Source organism: Ambystoma mexicanum, chromosome 6p (assembly GCF_040938575.1).
Source record: "Ambystoma mexicanum isolate Mex_15411 chromosome 6p, UKY_AmexF1_1, whole genome shotgun sequence".
In the NCBI taxonomy this organism is placed as follows: domain Eukaryota; kingdom Metazoa; phylum Chordata; class Amphibia; order Caudata; family Ambystomatidae; genus Ambystoma; species Ambystoma mexicanum.
The window spans coordinates 1,110,517,388-1,110,541,191 of NC_090935.1; positions in this window are offsets into that span (position 1 = coordinate 1,110,517,388).

A 23,804-nucleotide genomic window follows, 5' to 3' on the forward strand; every position below is an offset into this window, starting at 1 on the left:
CCCTTACCACAAACTACCCCTACCCTGGTTGCAAGTTATTCCCCCACGCCTGCACGCAGCACGAAAGCTACATCCAGGGAATTTGTTAGTGGCGGCCACGAAAATGAAACTGTGGGGATTGTCCAATTACATGCTTAGGATGTGCGCCAATAGGAAGAGGGACTGCTGCTTCACTCGGGCCTGGCCCTCGATGTACTTGGGGACCCGCATGTGCCACATTCGGCGCTTCTCAACATGCTGGCCTATAGAAATGGGACTGCAGCGATTGTCCTATCAGGTGGTGCTCAGGGTGTGAGTTACAGGAAAGCACACCAATAGGAAGAAGAACTCCTCCTGCTGTACTGGGGCACGGACCGCGCGTTAATTGGAAAAAGGCAAGTGGCACTTTCTGCGCTTCTCAGCATGCTGGCCAATGGAAATGGGACTATGGCCTGCCAATCAGGTTCTCTGGGTGTGTGTCACAGGAAAGGGCGGCATTCAGTTTCCCCATTACTTTGTGTACTGCGGCTGGCAAACATGGCAAGACGCACAGTATTTGTTGTTGGTGATGGCTTTGTGGAAGATCTGTTCCTGTATGCTCTCCATGAAGACATGTCTGGCAATTTCGGTTTGGATGGAGTGGATGCTTTGTGGTGTAGTGTCGAATCGTGCTGTTTCAGCGGACTGCTTGTAGAATGTCGACGCATGGCCTCTTCGGCAACCGTACTTTTTGTGATTGTGCACTTTGGAGCCTTCTTTTTGAATTACATGCCTTGTTCCCGTGTGTTTAGTCAACTGAAGATTATGAGGAAAGCAGTGCAGCACATTTTTCCTACTGCCAAGGTGCTTTTCTCATGTATACCTCCGAGAATAGTGTGGAAGTATTCCAATGATTTATGTCGACAGCCAAATGTCGGAAGGGGTCTCATCAACAGAAGCATGTGTGACTTCTTGAGTGCTGCTCGGATGTTCTCTTGTGAGAATGAGAACATTGGTTCGCGATACATACACCATTCCAAGGCAAATGGCATGTCTTTCTCGCACAGTGGCAATGAAATGTTGTTGCACAATCTACACACTGCAGTGAAGACCCTATTATAAGAATGTGAGCTGACTTTGAAAACACACATTTACGTATGAAGACTGCCAAAAAAGTGTTTATACGGAAGCACCTTTACAAAACAAAGGTTCTTTTAAGAGCCACCACATCCAACGACGTCCGCTACCCTGGTTGAAAGTTATTTTCCCACTCATGCGCGTGCCCAGCAGAAAAATTCAGAGAATATTGTGATAGTTGCAGGGTGGCACGTGTTACATACACCTCTTTTGCATAGAAATGGGCCTGCAGAGGCTACGGGATTGAGCAATAACGTTTGTGGGTGTGGTGTGTACAGACAGACTGTGGTACACAGTGTATTTCTCGACAGAAATGCAGAGGGTGCAGTTATGGCTCTATGTTTCACGAGGCACAGCGTGCGGATTTTAGGGGATTCCAACATAGATTGAGTGAAAGTGAATGGAAAACACTGTTAGATACACTGCACATGATAGATTGCTACTCATTTTGCAATCTATCATGTGCAGGTGTAGTGCTATGGAGTAGCTACAAGGAAGTGCCAGATTTCGGTTTCTCTATGTGACACTTTGGTGACACGCTATCATGCCGATATTATTGTTGTTCATTGTGCAGGGAAAATGGCGCAGCATGTTACGCAACCTTAAGTGCCATTTGTGATGAAGGAGGCACTTGCCCTTTTCATGCGTTTGTTTCAGATCTCTTGCATACATTTCCATCGCATAATGCAGCCACCGATGTGGCAGCGTCATTTTCTATTTGGTCCGTGAATGCAGACAGCGCTGTACATTGCAAAGAAGAGTATTTCTGCCTTTGTTCGACGTGTGCTAATTGCATCCTTCTCCCATGGGAGCTATAATTTTTATCTTACTATGCCAGCCATCCGTATTTTTTCACACCCAATCTATATTGGCTTGGTGCCCTTCTTGAATGTAGTGACTTTTTTTGTACTTAGTGTTGCGCTGTGACTCTCTTGAAAACGCTATGGAACACCTAAAAAAACCTCTTTGTACAGTGACCCCCTTTGTAACCGATTGAACTGCAGTGTTTAACACACTGCCACGCCTCCCACCCTGCATGCAATCATTGGCAATTCTGTTGTTGACCTATGAAAGATGCTTTCTTTATTTCCCTTTTTCCCTTTAACAGTTCATTTTAATTTATTTTTATGTTCTCACACACACCACAGAAGGAACGGCGGGAAAGGTCCGGTACTAGCACCTGCCTGGATACTTTAGGGGACGTGCCGGGAGACGGAATTATTGGGTGGTCCTCACCTACATAGGCACCAGTCAGTGTAATGCTCCCATAAGGACCGTTCCCACACCCTTCCAAGTACCTTCCCTCTGTACAGTAGCGCATTGCAGTACATGCACAATACAATGCCCTTTGCCGGTTAAGGGTCTGTAGCGCGGTATATGGTTTGCAACGGTTGTTTTACAGCTCTGCTGCCCTACAGGGGTGCCCCTCTTGATGCACCCAGCAGATGTGAAAAATGCTATACATGAAAGTACCCTACGTAATTGCTGGAAGGGCGGTGGCCTGCCCACTGGTCCCTTGTGCTTTCATTTCAGTTGTCGTCACATGCAGTACAAACACTTTATGCTACGTCATTAGTGTTAGGGGTAGCATTCACAGATATACATACATTGAGGAATACAAGAATGTTTACAAGCACAGGAAACACAGCTTCAATATGTGCAGCAGGAAACCATTTATTCTGTGTGACCCATGCAGCTACAGCGCTTTTCTAACCAGCACTAAGGTTGTTTGCACTCTGCATATTTTGCTGTTTCCTTACTTGCCTTTACATGCACTAGTATGTGTGTGAGGAAGATGCAGCAGCTTCGTCATTTTGCAGACTTAGTACAAACTGTCCCACCTGCAGTTATATGTTTTCTTCAAATGTGCGACTGGCAGGCGACCTCTTGATGCTTTCTCTCACACCGCTGAGTGCAGACACAATGGGCCTCATTGCACGTTTGGGAAATTACCGGGCCATTCCGACCTTGGAGGGCCCGGTATTTCCCCATTCAGGGAACCCGGACCCAGATCATCCCCATTGCCATTTGAGCCCCTATAGGGCTCAATGGGAATGGGGAGCATGCTAACTACGGGCCCGTTAATGACGGGCCCATTGTTATCATGCTGGGCTGCTCGTGGGACCCGCTAAGTACGTCTGGTAAAACCAGGCGTCCTGAGCGGGTCCCGAGAGCGGACCTCGTAAAGGGGCGGTAAGGGGTTAACGGCTCCGGCACCTTTACTGACGCCATTAACCCCTTAGCGCCCTCCTCATAATGAGGCCCAATGTATTTGTTTCACAGGTCATGGAAAGGCAAGCAGCAGATACATGAAAGTAATGCAACATTTAACACGGCCACGTGACAATGCAGGTTGCTGTTCCTTGTTTACCAGTGGTCGTTATACAGTTAGGAGTACTGTAGCCACACATTGGTAGGTTTGCAGAGCCACCCATGAAGTCAGCAGCAGTACGTTAAATGCGGTAGCCAACTGCATAAATCTGTAGGACTGGCGACAGGGGCGGTGTTACCAACATACAGTGGATGACCTATGCCTGGGTCTAGGTGTGGAACGGAAACACGTGTGCTTCCACAACTACTTAAATGTGCATTCAAAGATGCGGCCATGCGGCCACTAATGGAGTCCTACGGATACTTGCTGTGTGATTGCACATACGCCAACCAGGTGCAGCGACCCTACGAAACTTCCGTAATGCCCATTTGTAGTCATCTCGGCCAGTACTGTGCGGCACAGATTTATCATGCCCTGTTAACACAAAAAGAGAGCCTACTGCCACACTAAACAACATTTACTATGTACATCTATAATTGGTACGATACCCCAACACTATTCGTAAAAGTAAGGGGTAGCGCAAATGGATACACACACCAGACAATTTGTCCTTTCCACACGGTTATCATGAGATCAGCCAAGGAATTGGTAACAAACGGTTGTTAACGGGGCGTTATGGTTATGTTGCTGTAAGAAATACCTATCCTCTTTACAGAAAACACTATGCTAAAGCAATGTTCTGCTTACAGTGCCCTCCTAAAAACCTATGAAATTCACTAACAAAAACATTGTTAAAGGGATGTTATGGTTAAGTTGCACTAGCAAAAACCTATGAAATTCTATGGAAAAACGTTGTTACAGGGACGTTATGGTTACAGGTAAAACCGAAAAAACCTGAAATTCGACAGTTATGGTAAGCTAAGCAACCATAACTTGCGGCACTACCGTGCACTGCTAGGACTTACACCCATTTTTTTTAAAAAAAAATTTATTTTATTTTGAGAGTAAAACAATACAAACCAAACTTGCAGCATTATTTACAATAGACTCGTAAACATCAATTAACACTCATTACTGCACCCCAATTCCCCCCCCTCTCAAGAGCTTATCAGCATTTCCGGTTCTGTATCCGCTGCGTGTGGCTGGGTATCGCTTCCTTCCGAAGCTGTAGGATCCACTACTGTGCCAAACAGTCCTGTAATTAACATTCTCCAAGCCGTCAGGTTACCTACATCTTCCTCCCCGCAATTGCTACATGCCTCCTGCCTTACCACCGTTTCAGCCTCCGCCCATTTTTGCAAGTCCCGCCACCATACCTCTATCCGTGGCTTGTGGCATTGCTTCCAGCTCATGGCTATCCTTCTTTTAGCAAGCACATATGCCAGGTCCCTCAGTTTCCCAAGGTGTCTAGTGTTCCGTGGTCTGGGAAACCCTCCCAGCAGGCAGGCCCAGGCCGTGTCTATGTGTAGCGGGACCCCTTTGTCCGCTAGTTTCCGTGCCACTTCCCCCCAAAAAGCTTCGATCACTGGGCAAGACCAGAACATGTGTGCCATATCTGCGTCTTCCTCATCGCATTTCGGGCATGCTTGTCTTCCTGCGTTCGCAAACTTAGATATTCTTTTCGGGGTCATATAGGCTCTATGCGTTATGTATAACTGTATCTGCTGCAATCTAGCATTTCTGGACACTTTCTTGTGGTATCCCATGGCCCGTTCCCACATTCCATCGGTCAACTGCGCCCCCACCTCCGCTTCCCAGTCCAGCCTCAATGCAGTCAAATCCTTCCCCACCCGGGTCATCACCATCTCATATAGTCTAGAGATCTCGTGCCCTCCCTCCGATATGTCATATATCGTTCCGATTAGAGCGTCTGGTTCTTCCGCCAGCACAGTCTCCGGCCAGGTTTTGCAAATAGTCTGCACTAGCCTAAGATACGTAACATATTGGCCTCCATGCAACCCTGTCTCTTCTCCCAGGTCTTCGAATTCTTTAATAGCCCCTTCTTGCCATATGTCTCCCAATGTGGCCAACCCAACCGATTCCCAATAGGTCCTGATTATCATCCTAAACTGGTTGTCTCCCTTAGTTAAGGCAACTAGTGGCACCTGTGGGGAACACGGGCACGGGTTCTCCATCAATTGGCATACTCTGTGCCACATCTTCCACCCAAGCAACAGCATACCCGGGCGTTCATTCATTTCAAGTCTAGGAACCCAGATAATCTCTTTTAGGTAAAACGGGGCGCCGTCCTGCCCGAACAGCCTAGATTCAGGAGTTTCTTCATCAGAGAGCCATTTGGTTACATATTGCAATTGGCTGGCTACATAATAGGCCTCAAAGTTCGGCAGCTTGTTGCCCCCTCTATCATGGAAGTTCTGTAGTTTCCATAGCGCCACTCTATTGCGGGTGCCGTGCCACAGGAAGTCCCTACACATGCTGTTCAGTTTGGCAAAAAACTTCTTGGGTATCAGGTGTGGTATATTACTGAAGAAATGTAACAGCCTAGGCAGGACCACCATTTTGAGCATCGCCCCCCGCCCCATCATCGCCAGCGGCAGCTTCTCCCAAAACTTCATATTCGTGGAGATTTTCTTCACAGCCACCTCGGTATTGTGAAAGTGTTCCCCCTCCACAGTATGATATACATCTATTCCGAGGTAGCGGAAAGAATCAGCCGCCCAAGGTACGGACAACACTGGCAATCGTTCCAGAGGGACTCCTATGTAGCTCCCCAATGGGAACATGCTCGATTTTTGGGGGTTTACCGCTATGCCGGACAGTTCCGCATACTTTTCCATGACCTCTAAAATATACTGAAGATTTTCCTCCGGATATTTCAAATACAGTAACAAATCGTCAGCATATAGGGATATTAGGTGTTTCTCTCCCCTTACTTCAATACCAACCAAGTCATATTGTTGTCTGAGGTACACTGCTAAGGGCTCCAGGGCTAGAATATATAACATCGGGGACCAGGGGCACCCTTGTCTGGTGCCTCTACTGAGTTGCCACCTCTCAGATATCACCGATCCCGTGCATACTCTGGCCAGTGGTTCGCTGTACAACAATTTCGCCCACCTAACATAACCCAGCCCATCCCGTATTCTTCCAGGGCCGTCAGCAACCATGGCCACCTCACTGAATCAAAAGCCTTGACTGCATCTAGGGACACCACCACCATTTCCTCATCGCTTCTGTTCCCCTCTTCAATCACCCGGTGGAGTCGCCTGTGGTTGTGAGTTATATTTCTATTGGGGACATAGCCTGTCTGATCCGGGTGTTTACTGATGACCCTTCGTAGCCTATTAGCCAGGACCGCCGTCAGGATCTTGCTGTCCTGGTTCAACATTGACAGCGGCCTATAGGAGCTGCAGCAATGCCCTGGCTTGTTGGGCTTGGGGAGCGGTACTATTAGTGCTTCTCTAAGCGTATCCGGTAGCCGACCCTTCTCAAAAGACTCATTAAACATCTCTAGCATAGGGGGGAGTACCTCTGCTTTATATACTTTGTAAAACTCGCCCGGGAATCCGTCCGTACCCGGGGTCTTGCAGGTGGGCAGCTGTTTCACCACCTCCTCTAATTCATCTAGGGTAATAGGTGCGTCTAGTTCCTCCCTTCATCACTAATCTTAGGTAGTTCCATGTCTTTTAGTGTTTCTCTAATCTCCTCTTGATTTTCCCCTCCTCTGTCCTCATATAATGTTCTATAATAGTCCAAAAATGCCTCATTGACTCCTTCCTGGGTGTCAACCACCTCCCCGTCCTCTCTAATTATTATCCTAATCGGGGGCCTGGGGGTTTCGCTCTTATATAACCACGCCAACAAGCGGCCAGTTTTGTCCCCACCTGCATGTTGCCTCTCGACATACTTTTTGTAGTTAAGGTTGCAGAGCCTTTGCCAAGCTCCGCACACCTCTGCTGCAACTCGAGTACAAGTTCTGCGTCCCCTCCTGCCTTGTCGCTTTCGCGCTCCAGTTTCTTCTCCGCCTTCTCTAGTTCTATTAGGACCCCACCCTGCAGGCCTTTTGACTTAGAAATGGCAGTACCCCGCAACACAACCTTAAAAACCGTCCCAGAGTGTACCCTCTGAATCCACACTGCCCGTGTTCACCTCAAAGTACTGCAAGATCGCATCCCTGATGTCTTCCCTGAAGACTGAGTCTCTGAGCACCTCTGCACGGAGGCGCCACGTCGCTATCCGCGCCCTAGGGCGACAGTACTGCCAGGTCAGCACCAGGGGCGAGTGGTCCGACAGGACCCTTGCTCTATATTCTATTTGGGTGGTCTCTATCATCACATCTGGCGTGGCAAAAAAATAATCCAACCTCGTGTGTAAGTGCTGCAGAGCAGAGTAGTGAGAGTACTGTGTTTCATTAGGGTGTTTCAGTCTCCAAACATCCGCCAGCCCAAAGTCCTCTAGTAATGTCTGTAATACCCTGGCCGCCGGAGTGGGCCGATCAATCTTCTCATCAGATCTGTCTGCCTTTGGGTCGAGCACACAGTTAAAGTCCCCTCCCCAAATAACCGCTCCCCCCAAACACACGCCCAGATGAGTACATAGGGTTCTGAAATACGTGGCAGTGTTTTGGTTGGGGGCATATGTATTTATAATGCACACCTCTCTATTCTCTTCCAAGGCCCTCAGTATGACCAGCCTGCCCTCCGTGTCCACCACCTCCTGTGTGAGTCGGAGCGGAACATGCGGTGCCACCCAGACCAGCACTCCCCTAGCGTAGGCAGAGTACAGAGAGCCCACTACGGTGCCTCTCCACTTTTTCCCCACCAGTTCCAATTTTTGCTGGGTCAGGTGTGTTTCCTGCAACAGCGCAATATCAATCCTCTGTCTTTTTAGGTACATCAGGACTTTGTTCCTTTTTAAATAGCTGTTAAGTCCCCTGACATTCCATGTTACGATCTTAAGGTCTCCCATGGCTCATAAGTGTCTTCCTGCCTCCCATGTAGCGACTCCCCTTTGCCCACGTGATACAGATAGCTTCTCGTTCTAGTAGCTTCTCGTACCAGCTCAAACCCCCCTTAACTATATACACAGCAAAACCCCAACTTCCCTCCCCTCCCCCCGCCCGTCCCTTCCCCAACATCACACACCCCAACTGCTGCCCAGCTCCATCCTCGGAGCTCAGGCACCCCCACATCTAGCCCTGCAAGCACCGACCGATGCACAGAGCTCAGTAGGGTGAGGTCGCCCTAATGGCCACTCAACTAAAACTATCGTGGGATACAGAGAATCGTTCCGTAAGGCTCCCGTTAAGTCAACATTAACCACAGTGCTTATGACAAATAGTGCAATCGTCTGACCTTCTCTACTGAAGGCTGCGCAAGCGACTATATTCAAGTCCCACGTGCCACGCCATCTTGCGGCACCTTCTTCATGCCTCATTTATCTCTTCCGAGCTCTTTCTCGTCCGAACTTCTGACTCCTGGGGACATCCTTGTGCATCGAGCCATCCCATGGCATCCTCCGGGGTCTCAAAAAACAGAGTTTTATGTTTATGAATGACTTTCAATTTTGCAAGATAAAGTAACATATATTTGTGGCCCGCCTCCCTCAATCTCTGCTTTACTGACCCAAAATTCATGCGGCTACGCTGCACAGTCAGGGTATAATCCGGGTAAGCCGTGATGTTTGCCGCTCCTCGTGTGATCGTTCCTCCCTTACGAAAGTGTTCCAGTATCCTCTCCCGGTCGCGGTAATTAAGAATTTTGGCGATCACAGGCCTAGGCGGGTTCCCCGGCGGCGGCCTCCTCGTTAGGGCTCTGTGTGCCCTTTCTACTGCAAATCCTTGGGATAGGGCTCCTCCGGGTATCTCTTGCAATAACATGGATTCAATGAATTCCGTAGGATCGCGGCCCTCCATCCCCTCCGGCAGGCCCACGATGCGGATGTTATTGCGACGGGCTCGTCCTTCCGCCTCCTCCGCTCTGCTCTCCAGGTTGCCCACTCTTTGTATCAGGGCTTGCAATTTGGCTTTATGGGAGGCGCAATCCGCAGTATTCGGGCCGACTTCCTTCTCAAGGGACTCCGTGCGCTCCGCCAAGGCCCTGACATCCTGTCGGAGTAGGTTAACGTCCTCCTGCACCTCTCCGACCTTGAGGTCCAGCGCCGTTTTTAGTTCGGTGACGGCTAGTTCGAGCTTAGATTCCCAGGCCGCCCTTAGGTCCGCAATCGCCGCCAAGATTTCTTGGTTGGCGCCCGAAGTCATCATGCCGCTCGCAGCCAGCTTGTCCCTGCTCTTGGTGATGTCTTGACCCGGGGACGTCTTAGTGAAGTCGTCCAGGGTGGGCTGTTTCGCCTTCGGCCTCACCGTTCTATTCGACATGACCCAGGGGACCTATAGTTTGCTCAAGTGACAAATGTGCACACAGTGCGCCGCTTTCGCTGGGTCACCGTGCGGCCCACTTCTTCCTTTGTTCCGGACCCTGGTCGGCCATTTTGTGTCGACTTTCGTCTCCGGTGTTCTTTATCTCATCCGCACCGATCTCTGCCGCCGTCACTCCTGCACCATCCAGAAGTTCACCACACGTAGCCCAATCATTCACACACCGGCATGTGTATTTTCAGTGGTCGGCGGCCCGTCTTCACGCACTTATTTGCCCGGATCATTGCAGGATCTCGGGAGCTCCTCCAGAACGCGTCCTCCTACATGGCCCTCGTAGCCACGCCCCCCTAGGACTTACACCCATAACATCAAAGATGACATCACAAATGCCATTGATGACATCACTGATTACATCACATGTGAAATTAATTTTGATGTAAAGTCCCTACATGGGCTTGTGTTTATAATGTTGGTAACAGGATGTCAGGGGGGGTTGTATAATGTTAACGATGTTATAACTATCTAACAATTCAAGACTTACTACACACTTGTGCTAGTACAAAGAATACATATGAAGACCCACAATGCATACAAATCAGAGGCACATACAGGGAGACTAAAGTAAGGAAGAAAGAAACAACATCATCAGAAAATCTTAATAGCATTAAAGTTTATTTTCATGCATAAAAATGAATTGTGTGTTTGAGGACTGCCTATTGCCCCATGTATGTGCACCATGAACTGAGACCAAACCCTAAGGAAAGTACTTTAAGAACATATGAAAAGGTTAACGTCTAGATATACAACACCTTTTGAATGTTAATATTCTGACTGTCAGTGACCAAAACCACCAGGCCTAGATATTTCAGTGACCAGAAATATGTGGACAAAATATGTGATGCCATCAGTGATGTGATCAATGACATTTGCGATATCATCTTTGATGTTATGGATGTTAGTCTTAGCAGTGCACGGTGGTGGCTATGGCTCTGTAGTGGTGGTGGAATCACTCGTACATATGCTCCCAACATCCAGGCAGTCCAGTTTTTTTCAGTTTTGTCAGAGCACTTAATCCTCGCTATTTCTTCAACCATTACTTTGAATTGACCCACGCAAGGATACACAAGCATCTTGTCTGCCAGGCTCTTTTTTCATTTACTTTGTCTTGAGATAATCATACTGGTATGGAAACGTCTGTCTTGATCGCCATTGCAGGGTTGCCCAGCTCCATTGAACTGTCCTCGGGAAGTACATGCTCCTAGATGGCTGAGGAACTTCGCATCATGCTCCGGCATCTCTTTTGAAATTAATGTTCTTTCTGTACTAATGGCATAGGGGATGAGAGAGCAGCCATAGCAGCTCTCATCAGATGCTCTCTTCCCCATCTTTTTCATATGTTGGTACCACATATTATTCCCCAAGTGAGCTGATTTATCAAGATAGGTATTTATCCCCTGGCTATCTTCTTCTGCATCCCTCTCATGTCGCTTGACAGGCTCAAATCGGTAAAAGAAATTATCATCATTTGTACTTATACTGCAAAAAATCACATGTGTCGTGTTTTCAATTGAACCATCAGAATGAAAAAGACTTCGGAATGTAAGATACAAAAAGAAGAAAAAAAACACATGCATATGTTTATCATGCAAAGGAGTCTAGAAAAACATTTTGTGCGCCTCGCGATTTCTTATTGAATCGCTAGTCTTCCTGCAACTGCATTTTCTCCTCCCTAAATAATTTTTAATACATGTGCTTAAATTACATTTGTAGTTGCACAATCTGCTCAAAAGTCTTCTTATAACTTGCCTGTTCTTTGGATCATGGAGGAAAGTGAGAATATTAACATCTCTCCTAACGAGAGTAGGGTTTGACTGAAGTATAAACACAAAAACTGCAACCACAATCCTATGTGTGTTACTATCATCTGGTATCATGTGTTATTCTTAAAATATATATTTTACCAAAAATGAATCTGGGTATTGATCTCTCTTCCAGTTTTTAATAAGGAATTGGCGCTTGAGCATGGTGTCAATATGATTTTACTTTTTCAAAGAATCTCTAAAAAGTATGATTTAAGCTCTGGAATTCTCTGCAAGTTTATGCACATCCTGCTAATATTTTAAGGACTATCCAATGAATTCCAGTCCAAAAGAAATGTTTTTTAATCACACGCTGCTTCATCATCCTTCTTCTTGGTCATCAATCGAGTCTGAACACGCGGCACATCTTCCTGTCTTGCTTCCCAGTCAGCGTGTACTAGAGGGAGGGTATTACCTTTGTAGATTTTTATGTCACCCAAGTGTGTAACCACGCTCTTCTTCCACGCACTCTAACTGCAGTAGGGGAAACTTCCTGTTCTTGAAATGGTCCATTAACCACTTAAGTGCCAAGGACGAGTATGCTTGTTCTTTTTGCATAGACTTGCATATGCCTAGGACAAGTATTTTTTTTTAAACATTTGTAGAGCGCACTACAGCCCAAAGGCATCGAGGCGCTATTACATGAAAGTGTACGTAGGCAAGATTACGGTTACAACATGTAGTTACTTGGTTACAATAAGGGAGGTGCTAGTGTCAACAGTTGGGTATATTTTCAGGGTGTACAGAGTGAGCCCTGGGAGTTTAACAGGTCAGACAAATAGCCTAGTTTTGATGGCTCTGTGGAAGACTAGGTGAGAGTCGATCCCCCTAAGGTGCGTAGGTAAGGCGTTCCAGTGTGTGGCAGCGATGGCTGGGAAGCTGGAGCCACCTGCACACACTCTACAGGGTTTTGGGAATGGAGATCAGGTTGGTGTAGGCCATTCTGGACAGCCTAGAGGATGTTGGCATGGCTATTCGCTGTGCCAGGTATGGGGGTGCCAGATCATGGAGGTATTTGTGCATAAGGGAGAGGATTTTGAAGATGATTCTCTCTTTAACGGGAAGGCAGGGACCTGCCTTCTCAGGTCAGAGATGTGATCCTTTTTGGAGAATCCTGTGGCGGCCCTAAGGGCGTTGTTTTGAACCAGTTGGAGTTTAGCAATATTTTTGCTAGATGTCCCCCCAAGGAGAGCATTGCAATAATCCAATCTTGATCCAATCGTAGCCCTAGCAATGGTAAGGCAGTTCTGTGAGGTTAAGAAGGGTCTTGCTGCATTGAGCAGTTTGGAGTAGTATGCTGAGGAAGAGGCAATGGCATTGACCTGCCTGTTCATAGTGAGATTAGAGTCGAAATAGACTCCCAGGGTCTTGACTGTTTGGGACACAGCAATGGATATATTATCAATGGTGAAGGGGCAGTATTTATTATCGAGTTTACCCAGAATGGTCGGTGACCCAATTAGCAGAAGCTCGGTTTTCTCACTGTTGAGGCAGTTTTCTGCCATCCATGCTTGGATTGTGCAATATATGGAGTTAAGGGTGATCCTGTCTGGCTAATAGTCACCTGTAAGAGGGATGAGCACCTGGGTGTCATCAGCATAGTTAGTGTATGAGATGCCCAGAGCGTTAAGAAGGTTGAAGAGATTCCCGGTGAACAGGTTATAGAGGGTAGGCGCAATGCAGGAGGCCTGAGGCACCCCACATTTAATGTGACTAGGAGAAGCACACGCTGAGTCGGAGAAGATTTTCATGGCCCTTTCCTGTAGAAACAAAATGATCCATGCACACGCCTTGGGGGAGTAATTGGCTGCAATGGCGAGGTGATGGCAAAGAGTGTTGTGATCCATGAGGTCAAATGCGGCCGATAAATCAAGGAGCAGAAGGAGCGCCGGTTTGCCGTCCTTTTTGCGTAGACTTGCATAATAGCCTGGCACTTAAGGGGTTAAATCTTGGCTCATGCCATCTATGGGTGACATGTGTAATAAGCACTTGATCTCCAACATACAACTTTGGTGGTGGTAATAATTCACTTGGATTGGTTATTGGGCCATCCTCTTCCATGTTCCTCAAACCCTCCCTCCGATGCTTGACTTGATCTGAAATGAAATAAACACTGGTAGTCATATATGTCAAATAATCAAGCATCTCATCACCTAGGGTCTGCACTACACTCTGGGCATCACTCCTGACTCTGGATGGGGGTATAAAGGGCATCCTCATGCAGTGCCATGTTACTAATTAATGGGGCGTAAAATGATGTTCTGACCATGGTTGATTTCGAAGGGCATACAAGGCTAGGGGTAGGCAATATAGCCATCCCTTTTTGAAAGTTAATCTGATCTTTGCTAGTCTTTTCTTCAGGAGGCAGTTGAGCATCTCACATAGTCTGTTTGCTTGTGGGTGATAAGCAGAAGAAAAATGTATGCTTTATGCTCATTGACAAAGTGTGGCCCATTATCAGACGTAATACTTGGCACACACCCCATCTTGGAAATACCTCGTGCACTCAGAACTTTTCTGCGTAGGTGGCATCAAGATGTGTACAAGGACCGGCTTCAATCCATCTCATAAAGGGACACACCACCACGAATAGGTACCTATATCTGTTACATGTCTGCAGCATATCGACGTAATCAATTTGCAAATGCTGAAACAGGCCATTTGGATGAGGTATTACTCCACTGATTGCTCTTAGTGTATGCCCAGCTGTGAACTCTGACACACGATGCAAATCACAATGAACTGTGCAACGTGTTCCAATAGTTTGGGAGCAAACCCGTCTTCTGCAATAGTGCCAGCACGACTTTCTCGGGTTATATGCACGGGGTAATGCAGCTGCTCAAGTGTGACAGTTAGTAATGCCCCTGCCATCACTGGGTATCTAGTGCTTTCCTGTCTCCATAGTGCTTACGTGGAGAATAAAGAACACCCCCTTCGTCTCCATAGCTCCTGTTCTTCTTGTGGGGCTCTACCTTGTATCTCTATTAGTTGTGTAACTGAATATTAAATCCCTCTCATACCAGCATGCTTCCATTTAATACTTCTTTGACCTTTTCAGTTTCGAAACTTGAATTTTCTGAGGAAAATGCAACCCTTTTGTCTTTCAAATCTGCGGCCTCGTTTTCGCAAGAGATAAAATCTATTTGTGTAGTGTGCCCTGCACATTTTACGACCGCTATGGCCACTATGGAGTTGTAGTGCCTTTATAAGCCTGTCCAATAAAGACTCATGTTGCACTGGAGTGCCTTCTGTGAGGAGATAACCCCTCCTTTTCCAACGTGACAGCCCTGCATGTACGGTTGACATCACATAGACAGAATCACTGTACACCGTCACTTCCTGATCTTCATGTTTCTGGAGTGCAACAATAAGCACTACCAATTCTGCTGCCTGCGCTGAAAAATTGGATGGTAGTCTTGCACTCGGCACTACCTCATATTCACCATTCAATCTGTGTCTTACAACTGCAGATCCTGTATGCCTTTTCCCACTAGTCTGATCAATTTCTGATGGCACGTCAATAAAGAGTATCTCCCCTTCCGCTAAAGCATTTTCTCATGGGGTATATCATCATAAAATTCAACATAATTAGTGCAATTGTGTACATGATCACCTTCTTCTACAGTTTTAGCTACAAACGTGGCTGGAGTCACTATTTTGCATCTCACAATTTTAATCGCTGGATTAGAAATCATTACTTCATATGAAGATGCTCTTTGTGTTGTCAATGTACTTTTGGGTTTCTCTATAATGGCAAATAAGGCGTGCTCTACATACAGCGTCATTGCACAGCCCATGGTAATACTTGTGGACTTCCCAATTGGAAATGCAGCGGCAGCCAAAGATTGTTTGCATGGAAAATGTCCCCTCATAACTGGATCTAAAATCCCATTATAATACGCCAAAGGTTTATACCCTAGTGTTGTTCTTTGTGTGAGCACTGCTGCCATTACTGATCCATTGCTGTGTGAAAACAAATAAGATTCTTCACTATAATTGGAGATTCCCAAAACTGGAGCTGTACAGATTGCTCTTTTTAATTCCTCAAGGCCCTCTTCCATTCCTTCAGTCAATTCTAATGTTTCCTTACCAACTTATTCTTTCTTAAGTGCTTGAAAGATTGGTTTCGTGTATGTGCTGTATTCGAATACCCAGGCCCTACAATAATTGCATAGGCCCAGAAACTGCTCCATTTTTTTTTTTTTTTTTTTTATTTTACTTGTTATAATTTACAAAAAAAATTTACAAGAAAAGAAAAAGAGAATATGGTACAATTCTCTACTCCAGTTGTCTCATCACTTCATCTGTCTGATAACATCAGTGGTTTCAGGTAGCACATTGCCGGGTCTTTTCCTTTTTCTGGTCACCTTCCCCAAATGAATCCACCTTGTATTCAGAGTTTCAAATTCATGAAAAAATGGGAGACCGCTATTACGTAGCTGATGTTATCTCCCTCTATTAAGCGATTCCACCAGTCCTCCTCATTGCACGTCCTTGACTCCTTGAATAAGTGACCCAAGTGTGCCATTCTCAGCCTTATTAAAGCGCTACACACTAAAAGTAGGTGGCGCAGCGTCTCTGGTTGCGTCTTGGTTTTGCAGAATCTGCAACTGTTGTCGGATGTTAATTTTCTGATCGCTATGATCTCATTTGTAGGCAGGAGATTCATTCGCACTCTTAGGAAGGTTTCACGTACCGTTTTACTTGGAAATTTTTTTAAGTATTTCGGTAGGTCGTTTAAGCCTCTCGTTGTTGGTGGCAAGTGGCTTATCAGTTTGCTTCTTAGGTCCAAGGATGTTGTCTGCCTCCAGTCGTGTTCCTGTAGTTTTCGTTTTACTTTATTCGGGTTTAGGATGAGTTCTTCCTCAGAGCTGTTTATTTCCACCAGTTTTTTTTTATGTTCTGTCTTCCAGCACATCAGAATTTTACTTTTCTGTGCTTCTATTTCCGTGTGGATAAAAGACATTACATTCGGGCGGGTGCTAGTCAGGGATTTCCTGTATAGCATTAGTGAGTTTCTCGCAACCGTCGATTCCAGTGATTGCAGACACAGTTCCTGGCGTATGGTCTTGGCCGGTGTGGATTGCGGTAGGTTCAGCGTGTGTTTCCAGAACACGCCTTCCAAGCGTTTCCAGAAATCTGAAGGTATCATCAGTAGTGCGTCTGCACCGTAGGTCAAGGACGGGACCACCTTCCCTTTGTAAAATTGGATCAGTGGGATTGCTGTAAATCGGCCAAATCTTCTGTCGATTATTTTTGCTTGACGTGCCAATTTTTTTGCCTTCTCTAGGAGGTGCAATTGCATAGGGTGTTCTTGTTTGCTGTTGCTAAGGATTACCCCCAGGTATTTGAATTGTACCACTTGTTCTATTTTCTCCCCTTCCAGGGACCAGCTAAAATTCTCTGTGCGGGTAGTTTGCTTCTCCATGATCATCACTTTAGTTTTGGCCCTATTGATCTCCAGGTTGTTCTTCTCTATATATAGTGCCAAAGCGTTTAGTTGACGCTGTAGACCAATCGGTGTGTAGTCCATTAAAATAAGGTCATCCGCATAGAGTAATCTTGGGATCTTTACCTTTCCTACTGTAGGTGGGAAAGACCGTATCTCCTGTCCGCTTTCTTCGATATCCCAGAGATAGGAATTGAACAGTGTTGGTGCAAGAGGGCATCCTTGCTTTACACCTCTCGCCGTAGGGATTGACTCAGTTAACATCCCTTCTTGATTTAAACGCACTCTTATAGAGGTATTCTGGTGCAATGCTTTAATGGGCCCCAAGATGTTTTCTGGGCAGTTTCTCGCTGTTAATTTTCCCCAAAGTGTTTCGCGGTTTACTTGGTCGAAAGCCTGGACCAGGTCAATAAAAGCAAGGTAGATCTTTTGGCCTCTTTCTTGTGTCTTGCTTTTTAGGGTGGTTAGCAGGAGAATGTTTGGTGCCGTTCCCCCATCTTTCACAAACCCTGATTGTAGGGGGTCCTCAAGCCCTGATTCTCTGGACCATTTTTGGAAGTTTTCTAACACCAGTGAGCCAAACACCTTCCCAACAACGTCTAGCAGTGCAATTGGTCGGTAGTTCTTGGGTTGGTCTCTTGGCCCCGACTTGTAAATTGGGACAATTGTTGCTGTGGTCCATGACGCAGGTATCGATCTTGTTTCATTGCATTTTTTAAGTACCTCGTGTATAAAGCTTGACCATTCTGTAGCATGGTCCTTCAAGTCTGCGTTAGTGATACCGTCGGGCCCCGGGGCTCTTGAGTTGTTCAGTCTGACAAGTTTTCTTCTTATGTCCTCCTGATCCCATACATTTTCCCAGTTTGAGTTTGGCGTTTCTTGGTTGTCGCGCAAAAAACCATGTACATTGTTGGAAAGGTCGACGTAGCTCTTTTTCCGGAATACTTTCATGAAGTGGGTTGACCATGCTTCTTCTCCCACATAATTATTTATCAGGTCTTTTTGCATATCTGACGTATTCCTGATTAGGTTCCAGAAATCTCTGGTTCTCCTACTACATATTATCTTCAGCATGCCTGCTGCGTCGGCTTGGTTCATGGTTTCTCTGTGTTGTCTCAGCCAATTTTTGTAGGCCCTTGTTGCTGTTTTCATTTCCTTGACTAGTTCAGCAGTAGGTGATTTCTTGACTTGTTGCTTTAGTTTCCTCATTTTTTTCCTTTCTTCCACAATTCCTTTGTTAAATTCGTGTCGGTGGATTTTTGATTTATCATTTTGCCGAAACTTTCTTTTGACTTCATATACTTTTAACAAAGGTCGATAGTCAATATTGTTATTCGTGGTTGCTTGGTTGTTTACTTTACTGGTGTTTTTGTATGAGTCTGTTAGCTCCACAACTGATTTAGCCGACAGTCTTAGTTTTGTACCACTACTGTCAGCCTCGATTTTTGCTTCCATGATTGGTTTTGTTTTTTTTGTACATGCCCATTTTATCTTTAATAGGTTGTGATCACTATTGGTCGTTCTCACGACCTCGTACTCTATTATAGTTTTGAGTAGCTCATCCGAAGCGAAGATATGATCTAGGTTTGCTGCAGAGTTATCTCTCTCCCATGTCGGTATTCTCGTGTTATCTGTGTGTACTGATGTTTGTACACTCTGCAGACCCCAGGCAGTCATTGCCTTAATCCAAAGATGCCCACGTACCATATTTAATGGCATCTTCTTACAGGTCCCGTATTTCGAGTTGGGCTTTGGGCAGATCGCGTTGAGGTCTCCGCATAGGATGACAAATTTCGGTGTCCATTCCAGGTGTATTCTTTCTAGGATGTTGTCCGCCATTTCCAAGTAGTCCTCGTTTTTAATCACTGCGGGATTCCAGTATGTGTTCAACACAATTATAACTTCGTCCTTTGCAGTGTGTTTACTGTTTACTAACGGCTGGTTCGACCAGTTCAATACAGATCCCTGGAAATGGCTGTTTGAGATAACCGATTCGACGTGGTGAAGTCCCGATCCAGATCTAATGGCGGTCAATAGACCCGAGGAAGGGCGCCCTTTGTTTGAACGATCCGCGGGGGCTAGGTATGTTTCATAGCCCTCCAAAAATGGCTTCTTAGTTAGCCACGTTTCCTGCAGACAGATGACGTCAAACTCTCCCAAGTTGACGTCACTCTCTGCCAGGAGGTGGCTGAATCCCTGAGTGTTCCAACTTGCCATGACGATGTTATCCTCTTCCAGAGGCCTCACGACGACGGTCCCGGGTCCTGCCTTGGTATCCTTCCGTGCCTTGCATGGCTAGCTTCTTTTTCCTGGTGCTTTCGCAGTGGCCGTTTTAAGGTTCCGATCTAGTCCACTTCCAGGATTGATACTTGCTGCTGGTTCGTCGTTGACTGTTTCGCTAACTTCTTGGGCAAATGTAATTTTTATCCTCCGTAGGGGACCTTTTGGGTATCTGTCGTTGTTCACAGCATCGTGATCAGTACTTGCGTCTGCATTCATGCTGTTTGATTTTACTCTTTGAGCGTATCTGTCCTGGGTGCATGTCTGCTTCTCTCTCTTTGTTCCTTCCTTACTCTGTGTCCGCTCTTTGGTTGACCCAAAAGTAGTCTCATCCCGATTGTTAAGTGGATCTTTTTGGCTTAATCTCAGGTTTGTATTTTGTGACTGTTGTAGTTTCGCGCCAGTTGTTCGGCAGTCCAATAAGTCGTAACCCAGCATTTGAAAGCTCTCTTGTTCTGAGGACAGCATTTGTCTAATTACCGGTGAGGGAATATGTAAGTAGACACGGTCTTTTTTGCCCGTGGTACTGAACTCCACGTTCTTGATGTCTTCAGTGTTGATCTGCCTTAGTTTTGGAATGCAGTTAAGTAGGGCCATGATGTTTTTCCGATTCAGGATCAGGTTGTCTCTGTTCTCTCCTACCCGTTCCAGTTTGAAAGTTCTTTCGCTGCCAAGCTTTTTACTGTACGGGGTGTGGGTATCTCGTTCTCTGGCTTGAACTTGGTTTCTGTCAATCTTTGTGTTACACTCCTTAATTTGGTCCACTATGAATCTCCTCTTTTCCTGCTTGTTGCTTTGGGTTCCTGGTCGCAACTTCTCCTCTGTAATACGTTTGATATCTCCTTTGATATAAGGGGCTGCAGGTTTCAGGGAGGTTGTTGTTGCAGCTATCCTGATGTTCCTTTTGAGGTCTTTCTCTGAGTTCGCCAGTTCCAGAGGATATTGATTTGAAAGTTTTCTGCCGTGTGCCTTAGCTACTTTTTCCCGTCTTTCTGCCAAAGTAAGGAAAGGGCTCAGGTTTTGAGCATCTTCGTTTGCTTCGATTCTGCAGTCCTTTCTCAGGACGTTTGTTTCTTGTCTCTCTAGTAGAGGTTCTGGTTCCGAGTTTTCAACCGAGTATACCGACAGATCTAATAAATCGATACTTTCTACAGACTCATCTATGGTCTGATAGTTCATTGTTGGGTTGTCGGTCGAGCACATTTCTTCTGTGTTTGGTGGTTCCGTGACCTGGAAAACCACCACTCTGTTTTTTTGTTCTTTGTTTTCCATAACTTTTGTTATCTGAATATCTCTTTGGTTCTTTTCTGATGCTACCTTGGAGGGTTGGAGGTCTTCAGTTGTTACATTTTCCACTCGCTTGTTCGGCAAACTTTTTCCCTTTGAAAAAAGCGGGTATAGTTTCGTGGTCTTCCCTCGATTATCGAGTTCTTTTTGATCCCTGAGTCCGGGATTATTTAGTCTGTGGGGTTTGCTTTGTGGCTCTGTTTCCGGTCTCTCCCCAATCTCCTCTATTGTGAGTGAATCGACTTCTGCAAACGTAGTTACACAACCATTTGATTGATGCTTTTTGGATAAAAGCGGGGCAGCGTGCCTCTGTTCTTTGGGTGCTTTTACAGGCTTCAATGTTTCCAGGGTTTCCTTGACTTCCTCTAAGGGTTTTGGTTTTGCTACTTCGTTCTGTTGTTCCCTCGGTAGCTGCACGTCATCTGTCACGATTGTAACTGGGGCTGCATTTGTAGGTGTCTTTGTTTGTCCAGCCAGCGTGTTTTGCCCTAGTAACGTCTCATTCTCCACTATCAAGGCCGGGTTGTCCGTGTTTCTTGTGGCGTCACTTTGTGATTTATTAACTGACGTGGTTCTCCCATTTCTCGTTTCTAATGCTGTAATGTATCCTTCGATAAATGTCATTTTTGTGTAAAGCATTGCTACAAGAGTTGTCTGATCCTTTAATGCCTCATGAATGGATTCATACAGTTTGCAGTATGGTGTCAAGGCAATAGTTATTGCCGACATTACTGACAAAATGTCAACTTGTTTTGTGGACGCTTCTTTCTCGTTGTTCGAGTCCAGGGTTGAAGATCTCCTCTTCCTCGATGGGGTTTCTGGTTGGGTAATATACACGGTATTCGACCCCTGTTCTGTGTTTTTTTTTGTGTTTCTCAGCGTCACTGATCACGTTCCATGGGACTCCCGATGGTTGCTTCCTTTGATCCACGCCAGTCCTTGGCGTTTCCTTCAAGCTGGACCTCAAATTTATTTCTCTTAATGGGAGGTCTTTGTCAAATGTCGTTGTGTGGGGAGCTTCTTGTCTAGGAGTTGATTCAAGGCTCTTGCCTATATTTGCCATAAAGTTTTCTCTTTGGGTCAGAAGACTTCCGTTTGTCGTGTGGTTTTTGTTTGACCCCGGACCATCTGTCCGATGCCTCGTCAGGTCTTCGTATGGTTCATTGATTGTGACCCATTTAGATTTTTGGTTCCCTTCCAGTTGTAGTTCGGGGTCTTTGAAATATCTAATTCCTGTTTTTAAGAATGGACTGGAAGGGTACGTTTTTGTTCCTGGCCATACACACTCCCCCCTTAGTGGGGTTTCGTTTATAGACATACGAGTCCCATCCAGTAAGTCCGCATCAGACATTTCATCCAGCATCGTTAGGTCTTTCAGCGTCATTAGGTCTTTCCTTAACGTGTTTTGGGGGAGTCTTGTCGCTAGATTTAAAGCTGTATTCTTTACTCTCCCTCTCGGGATGGTTTTGCGAGTTGCTCTCCTGTTGCTTAACTTTGAGGATTCAAAGAAGGACGTTATATACGTCACTTTAGCTGTTCTTCTTGTACTGCCTTTTCTTGCAGAGTTTACCTTAAAGTGTTTTCCTTTAGGGTTTGGTGTCGTTGGTTTATCCTCTAATAGTGGGGAGTTTTTGCTTTGTCCTGTTTGTTCAAATTCGTCTCCATTTCGATCTCCCAAACCATCTTCTTTGTCTGTGCTTGTATCCTTTCCATCAATAAGCTTTAGTGCATGCACGGCCCCTGACGCCATTTGGTTTTCTGTTCCAAGTTCTTCCCTTGGACTTGTTAGGTCTGGTCCTGGCGTTTGATGATGGATCTGAATAGTAGTGTTTGACACGTTGTTTGGGTTCACTATTGCTGTGTCAACACCTGCTATTCTCTTAGGAGTCGCCGCTCCCAGGGTCTGCCCCGCCCCCTCCGCGGGCCGGCCCGGCAAGAGCGACTCCTGGGCCACGCCCCTCCCGACTCCCGGCGACGACGGGCCCTGGAGCTCTGCTCCCCCCGCCTCGCCAAGTGGCTCCGCCTCGCCCACTGTTTGGACTGGGCTCCTCTCTCCCTCCGAGCCCCCTCCCGACGATGTCCGCTGCTCCCGCGCCGGCTCCTGGAAAAAGGGTGGAGACGACTGTTCGTCTACGCCGGGGAGCACCGGATGACTTCCTCCCGCCCCGGCTGGGAGGTTGGTGATCTCCCCCGCTCCCGCACCCCCGGCTCCTTCTTCAGACTCACCACCAAGTGTGGGAGACTCCACGGTTCGGCGGGAGGATTGAATGAGTGTTTGTAGGTGTTTTGAGGTAGTGTTTATGTTTTTGCCGCCCATGAGGAAAGGGGAGGGGGCAGGAGAGGAGGAAAGAACTTGCTCATGAGCGTATTCCACGTTCTCCTTTTCTTCCTCATTTGCTGTTGTGAAATTTTGAAATGTTTTAATTGTTTCAAATGTTTCTACAAGTGGTGGAGGGGCATGAGAGGTTATGTTGTGGAACGTTGGTTTAGGAAAAAGAAAGATGTTTTGTTGCATACCTGGCTCCACCTGTATGTTTGTAGATGGGTCTGACGGCGAGACTAGTCGTCGTTGGCGCAGTCTAAGTAACTGCTTCAGCGGGCTTCTCTTGTCCAAACCGGAGTCCTCACGACCAGGTCGTTTGCTCCGCGTACTTCGTCCAGTATCCTCCATTAGGGTACAGGCAACCGGGCAGGCCACCCCCGTGCAGCCCCGGACTGCACCAGACTGCTTCCACCTCAGCTTCCAACTCCGCGACCGCTCCGCGGTGTTTGGTGGTTTTTCAAGGGTGAACTCCTCCTTCGATAGCAATGGACAACAGACTGCTTAGCACAGGGGGGACTGCACCAGACTGCTTCCACCTCAGCTTCCAACTCCGCGACCGCTCCGCGGTGTTTGGTGGTTTTTCAAGGGTGAACTCCTCCTTCGATAGCAATGGACAACAGACTGCTTAGCACAGGGGGGACTGCACCAGACTGCTTCCACCTCAGCTTCCAACTCCGCGACCGCTCCGCGGTGTTTGGTGGTTTTTCAAGGGTGAACTCCTCCTTCGATAGCAATGGACAACAGACTGCTTAGCACAGGGGGGACTGCACCAGACTGCTTCCACCTCAGCTTCCAACTCCGCGACCGCTCCGCGGTGTTTGGTGGTTTTTCAAGGGTGAACTCCTCCTTCGATAGCAATGGACAACAGACTGCTTAGCACAGGGGGGACTGCACCAGACTGC